The following is an 11,030-nucleotide window of genomic DNA, read 5'->3' on the forward strand; positions in this document are numbered from 1 at the left end:
GAGATGTTCTTTTCATTTTTTTAAGTGCTTTTCTCTGGGTCGTTTTGGTACTCCTGGTGGTGCATCACATTCACTCGGAGCCATGCTTTAAATGACAGTAAAACAGTGATGTACAGTACCTTTATTTAAGTCAGACTGGCAGCAGTGGGCACAGGTGGTGACAAAGCAGATGGTGATTCGCATTGAGCAAGAATCACACCTACTTCCTTCTTTTGCCAGCCAGTTTCTGTTGCGCCTTTCCCCTTGTCTCATCTTATTTCCTACTTGCCCTGTAAGATCAGGAAGGAGTGACAAAACAAGAAGCTAGACAAGTGCATGGGACAGAAGAACAGCTATACTAGGTCACTTAGAGGTTCATATAGATCTATAGCCTGCCTCCAACAGGCTGTCAACAGATGCCTAGGAGGCAATGTGAGAGGCCGTAGCATTATTGTCCTTTATCCCTCCCTTCCAGTGTCCACCAATTAGCTTTCCTGAAACACAGGAAAAGTGCTTTTCTCTTCTTTCAACTTCTGATTTTACATCCACAGATCATACACTCCTTTGTTGTCTCTTTTCCAAACTGTAAAGTTTTGGTCTATTTTACTCATTTGTTGTTGTATGGAAGTAATTCCATAGCTTGGGCTGTCTTTGTCTTTTGTTGCTTAATGCAGTCTTTCCTTAAGGGTCAGACCTGCAGAGGGTATGCAAAATGTGAGTGCATGAAATATGCACAGTGGCCTTTCAGTGGTTTTCGTTTTATCTTCTGTTGCTTTCCTAATAATCCTTATTGTTTGATTCAGTTGACTACTTTTGAGGTTGGAGTGTCCCAGTTCATTTAGATATCTCAAATTTACAGAACAATATACTCTGTAAATTGAACTTTATTTTCTGAGCTCATTAGGAAAGAAGACATACGAGAAGCCTTCCCAATGAGAAAGACTGGCACAGAAGGGGTAGTAAGATCCTTACTGGAAGAAATTATACCCAGCTAAGGGGTACCAAAGTCAATTGAGTCAGACCCAGGTACTCACTTTGCAGCAAATATAAGCAAACATTTGTATAAATCACTAGGAATAGAGAGGAACCTACATACTCCCTATCACCTACAGTCTTCGGGACCTGTAGAAAGAATGAACAGCACACTAAAGGAAATAATAGCAAGAATATGTGCACATACTGAATTAAAGTGGCCAGAAGCCACTCTGGAGATCAAGTCCAACCCACTCGCTAAACCAGGTTCACCTAGAGCAGATTGCATGAGAATACATCCAGGCAGATTTTGAATGTCTCCAGAGAAGGACACTCCACAGTCTCTCTGGGCAGCCCGTTCCAGTGCTCTGGCACCCTCAAAGTAAGTTTCTCCTCATATTCAAATGGAACATAGGGTTCTCTAGTGGCTATGCACTTCTGAGATCACACACCACAGATAGTAATTGACAGAACCACAGAACAGTTGAGGGTGGAAGGGACCACAGCACATCATCTGGTCCAACCCCAAATTCAGTGATTCCGCTGGGTTGTTCAGAACATGAGTGGAAGCCTCCTAATTTTGGTGTGTTGTTTAATGTTTTCAAGTTGTTGGAAAACTACGTGTACTGTCACAGCCATAGGAGATATCTTGACGGAAACAAGACTTGGGGAACCCTTTAGGGTTATAAACATCGAAGCCAACATGGTACTAGACAACTCTCATTCTCCCCAGTGGGGCTCCATTTACCTTTTCTGGTCAGTGCCCTAAATCCATTGTATCTAACTGGCTTCCAATGTTTTCCATCTTAAAGATCTGCCCAAGCGTCCCTGCGCAGTCAAGGTCACTGTTCCAACTGCATCTCCCCTCCACACTTCTTTTCCTAATGCATCCAAAAAACCCACTCATTTGGCAGGAATAAAGCATTTTTTTTCATCACAAGATTTGTATGAATGACTATGCCAATGCAGATGTCCACTTTATAGAGAGACAGTCCATTACAGAGAGAGAGCAGTGTAAGGTCAGGGTTGGAGGGGTGTTTGATGGCAGCTTTACACCATTGCAATTCATTCCAATGTGCTGGTGTGTGTTTCACAAGGAAGTTCACATTGTTGTTTCTGCTTTGCAGCTAGAATGAGTTTTTCAAGGCTCTGGAGCAGAGCTATCATTCTCTCTCTTTTCATGAGAACAAATGTAAAACTAGGCAATGATTGAAACAGCCAATGATTGATGCAGAGAGAAGATCTGCAGAGCTGCCTTTGATTTTAAGCACCTTCCCATCCCTGAACATGAAGTAAATAATATCTTATTCCCTCTTTCACACGTTTCTTGTCGTTTGTTTTGTGATGTGTTCCTCAGGAAGAAAAAAAAGTACCTCTTTGATTTGATAGAACTTCCCTACCTATGAAATATATATATATAAGCAAAATTGTGTTTTCTGCTTCTTCAGAAGAATTTTTTGCCAATGGAAAAGTCAATTCTCACTTGTAAAATTAAGTACCTCAAATGTAAGAAAGAATTATGTGAGACCTCAAGGGTACATAAGGCAAGTGGCTCTTCACCTCTCAATACCTTAATTAAAGGTAAGGCTGGAAATGTTTTCTTAAATGCCATTGTAACATAATTGCATGTGACTACCTACATTTATGACTGCTGTGTGCATTGGCCATGTAATAAGCTGCCTTTGAGCAGTTCCTGTGTTTTCTGAAGAGCTGATTGACTCAGAACACATAGAGTTTTAATAATTGTGGCACTTCAGGTACTGCAGTTTCAGTGAGCCACCTTTGCCAGCAGCTGATGATGTATTTTGCTATGAAAATTTTACTCTAGAATCTTTCGAGTGTCAATCAATAGACTTTTTTTTTTTAGGAAGAGTTAATAGATAATGGTATTAATTAGAATGGCAGCATCATTTCACAATCTTGCATGCATCAGTCTTCAAAAGGTAGTTATTTAATGTTTTTCCCATTGTTTTTTTTTGTACGCATCTTTCAAATATCCATTATCATGACAGTAAGTGGTGCTCTCACTTCCCACCCCATCCACCTGATTTAGCCCTTCTCCTAGCTAGCATGGTGAAATGAAGCTCCTAGCTTTTCATTGTCTGTTCTGGAGGATGGTGTAAAGAAAATGGGCAGAACAAGGCGGATTTTAGACACAGTCATGAGCTAGAATGTTCTCTACTGAAATATCAGCTGGTTGATACAGCTGCATTGCTGACTCTCCAGGGTTCAGAAGCTTAGTTAGAAATATGATGCATTTACTTGCAAATGTTTTGACTTGCCTCTCAATCTATGTTTGAACACACATTTGGAGGGCTAATCATTTCCCCAGTGATGGTCTGACAGCATGGTTACTTTTAAATGCTTGACTAAACCTTCAATAATTTTGTCTGCAACTGGCCTGTTTATAATGGCTTGTATTTCCTATATTTTATTTCTATGTACTACTTTCTTCATGTATGGCTTGTATTCCTGAAATCTGGACTAGCTGGCTACATATCAAGTTTACAGCTACAATCCCAAGAGTTTCCCAGCAGCACAGTAAACTGCAAACTAACCAGCCAACAGATGACACATGCACCCACAACGCAAAAGCAAGAAACTGGGAACTTGGCTCTGCTGCAGTACATAAGTAGCACCAGACTGTGGGGCTGTTGGCTGTCCCAGAGATCTTGCAGCCTCTGCAAAGAGCAGGATAAATCCTCATTTTCTACTGCTGCCTCAGGACCGGGTGTATTTTCAGATACTATCAGTGTAGTCTGGACAGGATATAGGACAAACTCTCTATTTTTTAAAAATAGGCCAGCCTAGTGGAACATGCAATAATTTGTATTGTGTACAGTTTGTTTTGTTGCATAAATATGTTTCAAGTGGTCTTGCTTCTGAAAATAAAAGTACTTTTGGGCCGAAAATTCATAGTATAGTTAGCAATGCTGTTATTTGCAATTGACACACCTCTGGTTTTATTTTGTTGAAGTTCTAGTTACTTGGTGCAGGTGTAAGTGTCTCTTTATTGTGCGATTCATAGGCTTTTGTTCTTCTCAGTTTCACACCCTCAAAAAGTTATTGTATTCACACAAATCAGTCAGCTTCTGCACTGGTTTCCTCCATCTTTCAGAAACCTCCTAAGAACCTCTCTTCTAGACTCTTCTTTCCTCTACAGATCCTGTGTCTCCCCTGCTTTATTCTTGTAAGGACTGAGTGTGCATTCTTCTCCAAGGTCTGATCCTAAACTCACAGAGGATTAACATGGGAGGTAATCTTTCCATTACTTTTGAGGCCACAGGTCTCATTCCTGGTGGTTATTTCCCTAATTTAGTATTTCAAGAGGCTCATCTCTTGCTAGAAGAGCTGTCATCTCACATATAGACATGTCCCTAAAACATGTGTTCGCTGGAAGAAAGCCTCTGAAGCACATCTGTTTTTTTCCAGGAGTTCTTAACAGTTCTTAATACTACAATGATCCTCAAATGAGCAGTAACTGAGCCATATCATGAGCAGCAGTATTTTGATTCACCCATGGAAAAGCTGTGTGAATGGTAGTACATTTGCTGGCTACATCTATATGGAATGTCCATAACAAGTGGCCCTGTGTGGTTTTGTCCCATTTTTTTTTAGACCATTTTTATACTTGAGAAAATATCTTAACCCATGAAGTCACTTCTTTAAAGGACAGGGAAAGCCTCATGGTTATGATGGGAAAAAAAAATAATCCATTGATTTCAGCTAAATTTTTATGTTCCTGTTTCTTTACAGTTAGAATAGAAATTCAAGGTGAAACTTGTGCAAGGTCGAGAGGGGGGAACCATGAGAACCAGCCAAAACAAAACGAGTTTAATGAAACTTGCCAAAGTCTGGAATCCTTTTGTTGTCTTGCAGCAGTTTTGCCTGCATTTGTCACCACATTACCTACTGTCCCGATACACTGAATCGAAATACATCTGTTAGTTTCTCCTTTAAGCCTTCCACTTCCTGCTGGGAGTGGCCTCCCTGTTGACAGCTAGTGAATAGTAATTCTCTTTTCTGAAAGATAAGAGTTGCCACCAAACCACTTATCTGTGTATCACAAATATTTGCTCAACATGCACGTATTTAAATGAGCGGTTCCAACGGTTCAAAAAGCTTTTTTAAAAGCTCAGTACTTTTTCAGAGTTTCCTATGATTAAAAAAAGGTCATTTGTCAGGAACCAGAACAGTTGTTGAACCTATGTCACATTTCATTTTGCACTGCAATCAGCAACAATACAGACGTTGGCCTTCGCATACAGTGTTTCATCCAGTGTTAGACAAAATATAAAATTCCACTGATAAGGACTTACCTCTGTTCACTCTCCAACAGCTGTATGAAGAGATATATTTATGGCAACATGCACTGCTTATGAATGAAAATTCTATGTCTGCACATACTAGTTAAAAAAACAAACAAACAAACAAACAAAAAAACCAAACAACTTGCTATTTTATGGGTAGATTATTGGTATTTTTATAACATCAAACAACTTTGAAACAAGAGACAGAAGGAATCAAATAGATCATCAACTCTAGTCACAATCACGAGCAACTGATTTTTTAGATATCCAATTCAGCAAAGCCTGCAGCATAATCAACAGACACCCTGAGCCCCTGGAGGCTCTTCAGCACTTTGCAACATATTTAAGACCCGTAACCTCTGAAGACACCAAGGAAAAAGCAGGATCATCGTCACCATAGGAGAAGGCGAGAGATTTCAAAAGGAGTTGGTGTGTTTCTCAGACATTCTGCCCAAAGCCTTTCAAGACAGCAGACAGCTGTATAAGGGAAACATCCCAAGCAAATATAAAAAACCTTTAAACTACCTTTGCAAGAAATCAGAAACTTCTGACTTTATTTTCCAGCTCCTAGACCCTATTTTCCATTGAAGCTTCCTAGTTTCAGTGAAAGCTTTCTACAATTTGCTTGTGATTTTTTTTTTTTTTCTGTGAGTTCATTTTCTTCTCTGTGTGTTCATCAGCTAAATTTACAATTGCTCGTGTGGTGTGCCACACATCACCTGGAATGTCACAGGGAAATGATTTGGAGATCAGTAGCAGCTGTTTACGGTGACAGAGGATAAACAGAAGGAGAAAAGGAACTCGTCAAAAAGCAACCAAAAATCTGTGCTTTCAAAAGCTTCTTGCAAAAGTATACTGAGGTGTATAACGAACATATTCATACTATCTTAAACAACTGCCTAGAATCCCAACTAAAATATATGCCTAGGGAGGCCTAAATTGTACAAAATAATTAAACATGTAGAGTTTAACTGGCAATGCAGCAGCAAAATGGGAATGTATTCGGAGATACTAATCAGATAAAGTTAATTCTGTAGGAAAGTACTTCCAGTAGGACCAAAGACAGTATGCTCTATAACACAGTTTACTGCTGGCAAAGAAAAAAGCATCATTTCAGAGACGTGCACTGGATCTTCGGGTCTTTTGTCAGAAGACCTATGATAGAGGTTTTTGCCCGGGTACCCATTATAACTAGCAAGATAGGCTGGCTAATCCGGATTATCTGTTGTTGTGCAAGGCAAATGTTGTATGTTGTCATAGAACAAGGACATTTATCAGCTGAACTCTTTTAGCCTTATGCTCCCTCTTGCCATAAAAGGGCTATATATCTATGTAGTACTTTATAATTTCTGTATAAAAATATATTCCATGTATTTTTTGTCTAATGATTGCATTTACTTCTTATAGGGTCTTAAAATAAAACTAGTATATCTGCTGTAGTATAGGAAATGGAAATATTGCTTTCGTTCTGCGAGAATCGTGCTACTATGTGTTAGCAAGATTCAAGTTCCATGAAAAAAAAAAGAGGAACTTACTTGTAAAAAAACATTCTGCTGAGTCATATGAGTTTTCTAAAAGTAGATTTACAATTGTTTCCTAGTATTCTCATGGGAATTCCATACTTACAACAGAGATTATTTTAATCAAGGCTGATGAGATTTTTTTCAGCTTATTTTCCTTTCATTTGGTATGTTTCAGTTCCCAAGTTAGTGCTGGTCTCGGCCATTTTTACAAGCAAGTGTTTTCTTTGTCAGTCTTTGAATTAGCAAAGAATGAACTCTGAAAGGCCATTTGTGGGATTTATTATCACCGATGCTTAATATTTAACCGGAAGCAAATAGTAATGAATAAGAAACAATCTGATTACTTTAAAATTATGCACAGAGGAAAATATAGCCATGTTGTTTTTCTCTCTTAAATTTTGCTTATAAAAAAGACCAGATGTCTCTCTTTCCTCATCAGTATATAAATAGATTCCTTTTTCACTACAAGATCTTCGTGTCATGTTCGTGTTAGAAGATCATGGACAGCTAGAAAATGAATGAAACAATGAACTGGGGAGAGTAGATGTGCTAAGCTCTGGCTGCTTAGCCACGGGTACATCTCAAGCTTTAACTGCATCTCTTAAGTAACTGGAGTCTGTATGAAGAAAAAAAGCTGTTTAGTAATCCCAATTCTTCACGTGGTGCTGCTCAGACTGACATTGCTGGGAAATTTATTTTCAAGCTCTGTCCAGACACTCTCCCAAAGGGAGCACTGGCTACATCTTCGTCATCTCTGACCTGAGATTCCCCTTCCCACAGCTTTCTGAAGTACGGTGTGTGTACTTTGTGCCTGTAATCAATCTGGGATTTTATTATTTTAGTCATTTTGAAAATAGAGATGAACACTGAGAGTCCGAGAAGTGGGGGAAAGAATGTTTAGGTAGTTACATTTTTGCTAGCTTTGTTTTATAAGAATACCCCTATCTGAGTCAAGAGTCTTCAAAATATTTTGGAAAAAAAAAGTTATTGCTGTTAAAGCACCTTCTGGTAAAGATTGAGCAGTCCCTTTAGAAGTCCATCATTTTTTTTTTTTAAAAAGGAACATAAGTAGGGATCTGCTAAAAGCACAACCCTTCTATCTGTGCACACAATGAAAAGTACTTTAAAAGGATATTAAGATTACAAACAAAGTAATCTAAAGTTAGTTACACATGACAATTTAAGTTGACTGGTACAACTTCAATTTGCCCTCACTGTGTGTGTTATGGTACTATTTTGACATGATCATCAGTAATTGCTGCTACAAGATCTTTCCTTCGTTCAGTGTATGCATGTGATAGTGCTGTTTTAGTGACTAACTAGCCATTACTGATTGCATCCCCAAGCCCTATTTACTACACGGTCAGATGTTGCATTCAAGAGAGAATTGCTAACCTCCATATAGGCTCCTTTATGCTCCCTCCATTACAGCATATTTATGCTATGCAGGCAGTAAGTATTCATAAGAGCATTGTGATGTGAAGATAATTTCATTACCCCTGCTTTACAGATGAAGGCACAAAGAGATTCAATTACAGGATACCCGCTAATTTTGTGTATCCAATATAAGATACCTAAGAACTCATGTTTTAAGGAGTTCAGCATTTGTGGGCAATTCGTGGGCACAGACCAGTGCTCAGTGACTACACTTGGCAGCTGATACTGTTCAGCATTTCTGCAAATCTGATACCGGGGTCTCAAGTCAGAAATCCCAAAAATGAGGAACATACAGTCAGTGACCACCTGTGAAAGTTGTTCAGAGGGACTTGCCTAGCATCATTTGGGAACTCTGTGGTAAAGACAGGGCCAGAACCCACTTCTCCAGGGTAGCATTCAGCTGCTTTAATTTTGAGAGCATCCTCTCCCTTATTCACTAGGTAGTTTATAACTTCTGCAACAGATGCACCAGGGCTTCTGCAAATGACAGTCTCATTTACTGAACAGTCCCAGTTTACCATTAGAGCAAGATTTATCCCACGCACAGAAAAAGCTAGGGTCCTTCAGAGGAAAATGTTAAAACATACACCCAGGGAGGAGGGAAATTAGATGATTTTGGCTTGATTTTGGCATTTTCTGTCTTTGGAATTCTTCCTCATTTTCCCGGAAGAGAGAAATTCCTCAGTTAACTAAAATAATATTTGGAAAAAAAATGGTATAAAAAAATCTGTTCAGTCTGCCACCTGCATCTCCACCATTTGAGTTAGCTGCTTCTCTGATGGCAATAGCAGGTTGCTGCCTTCCTCCTTCACCAGAGAGTTTAATGGAAGCATTAGGAGTCCAGGTGAAATCTTGGGCTCCACCGTAGTCTTGGGAGTTCAAGAGTGGGAAAAGGACACTGGTATTTCCCCTCCATTCCTCAAGTTTGACACCTCCTTCTATTATCTTTCTGAAGCCAGAATCCTATCCTATCTTTTCCCCGATCTTTGGCTTCTGTTCTTCTTGCCCTCCTCAACCCAACACACATTAGCACAGGTTTTTCATCCCAAATAATAAATACTCTCTTCATCCAGGTCCCACAGAACTAGTCCAGATTCTCTTATGAGTATTGTCCTTCTTTTTATGTTCTTGCCAAACAGGTTCCAATCCTCTCTTCTCAAATCCCAGTGAAATTTCTTTTGGCACTTCACCCCACCTCTCCACTGCACACACTGGGGTTCAGAGCCAGTGTCTGTGCAACCACCTTCCACCTCTGATGACCTCCAGCTCCCAGTCTTACTTCCCAGCATCTCCTGCTCTTCTAATTACCAATCACAGTTTCCTTCCTATACCTCCCATGGAATCTCGCATAACAATCCCTGGTACTGCCTCCTCTCAAAAATCAGCCGTTCTTGTGTCTGTATTCCAGTCAAGCAGCTACTTGTCCCATGAAGCTTCAGCACTCTCCAGGAGGCGACAGAAGAAAAAGTCGACCTGAAAAAGCAGGGAAAAGCCAGTTCCGGCACTGCTAGTGCTCAACTATGTCCTGGTATAAAGCTTCAGTTACAGGGCAAGTCCTGATTTGCCCCTGCAGTACTTGTTCACACATGTGCTGGTGGAAGACTACATGCACAGTCCCATGCCTGGGAAGAAGCTGGAAAGAAACAATGCACACCCACCTGCCCAGGATCCTTCAGCTTCAGATGCTGAAGTGTAAAACTTCATTGAGCACAGGTGCAGAACTGCAGTGGTTTGCAATGTAATCTAAATTCAGATGGGTTTTTGTGGGACAGAAAAAAACCATATCCTCAACACAAATAGTATCACACCTGTGAGGTTTTCTGTATTTTGATCATAATTAAACAGCCCTGAAGAAGATGATTTTTAAGGACAAAGCAGTTCTGGTGGCCATGCATTTCAGCTAACACTGCTGAATGAGTGTTCTACACGAGGCACAAAATGGCATGAAACATAATATCTACCCAGTTATTTCTGTCATGATTTGCATTTTCAGACCTTTCTCAACATATATTTAGAATCAACTTGAAAGCAGGCAAGAATTAAGGGTCATGCCCAATATCCTTGTAACTCCATGATATGGGATGGAGTGAAGCTTGATGTCTTACTCTGGGCCTATGAAATATGGGATGTTTCTGTTGTGCTTGATTTAACTGAATAGGCTCTAGATGCCCTGAATCTAAAAGTTGTTCAAGCCTCCAATGTGTATTTTGCACAAATAAGGTTAAGAGCTTGGCTTGAAATGAGAAAACTACAGCAGGCATGGGTCAAAAATACTATTTTATTTGAAGACTGATGTGGAATGTTTCTCAATTTCCTTTGCTGCCTGGTATTAACCTTGTAACTTGAAGTTGCCTTTTCTGGAATGTTATTTATATTTGTTTCTGTGAAGTGTTCGACATCTTTTAGGGGAGCTGCAATACAAGCCAATACCTCTTACCATGCTGTAATCCCAAATAATACTCTCTTCATCCAGGTCCCACAGAACTAGTCCAGATTCTCTTATGAGTATTGTCCTTCTTTTTATGTTCTTGCCAAATAGGTTCCAATCCTCTCTTCTCACTTAGTTTTAAGTTAAAATGTGCTTCTGATTAGGCATGAGTTTAAGGCCACATCTGAATGTTTTCTAGAACTGGGTCCCTAGCTCTGAGTGTCTTTGAAGTGATCTTTAAATTAAACCTCTTATATCTTTATTCTAGATTCTTGTATATGACTGAATTAAACAGTTAGCTGACCAACAGCTTAATAACAGTTTCATAAAATAGGTAGCCATAAACCTTAGCTTGTAAACCCATTATTCCAGTTCTCAATT

This window comes from Streptopelia decaocto (genome assembly GCF_964273445.1).
Source record: "Streptopelia decaocto genome assembly, chromosome: 1".
Lineage (NCBI taxonomy): Eukaryota > Metazoa > Chordata > Aves > Columbiformes > Columbidae > Streptopelia > Streptopelia decaocto.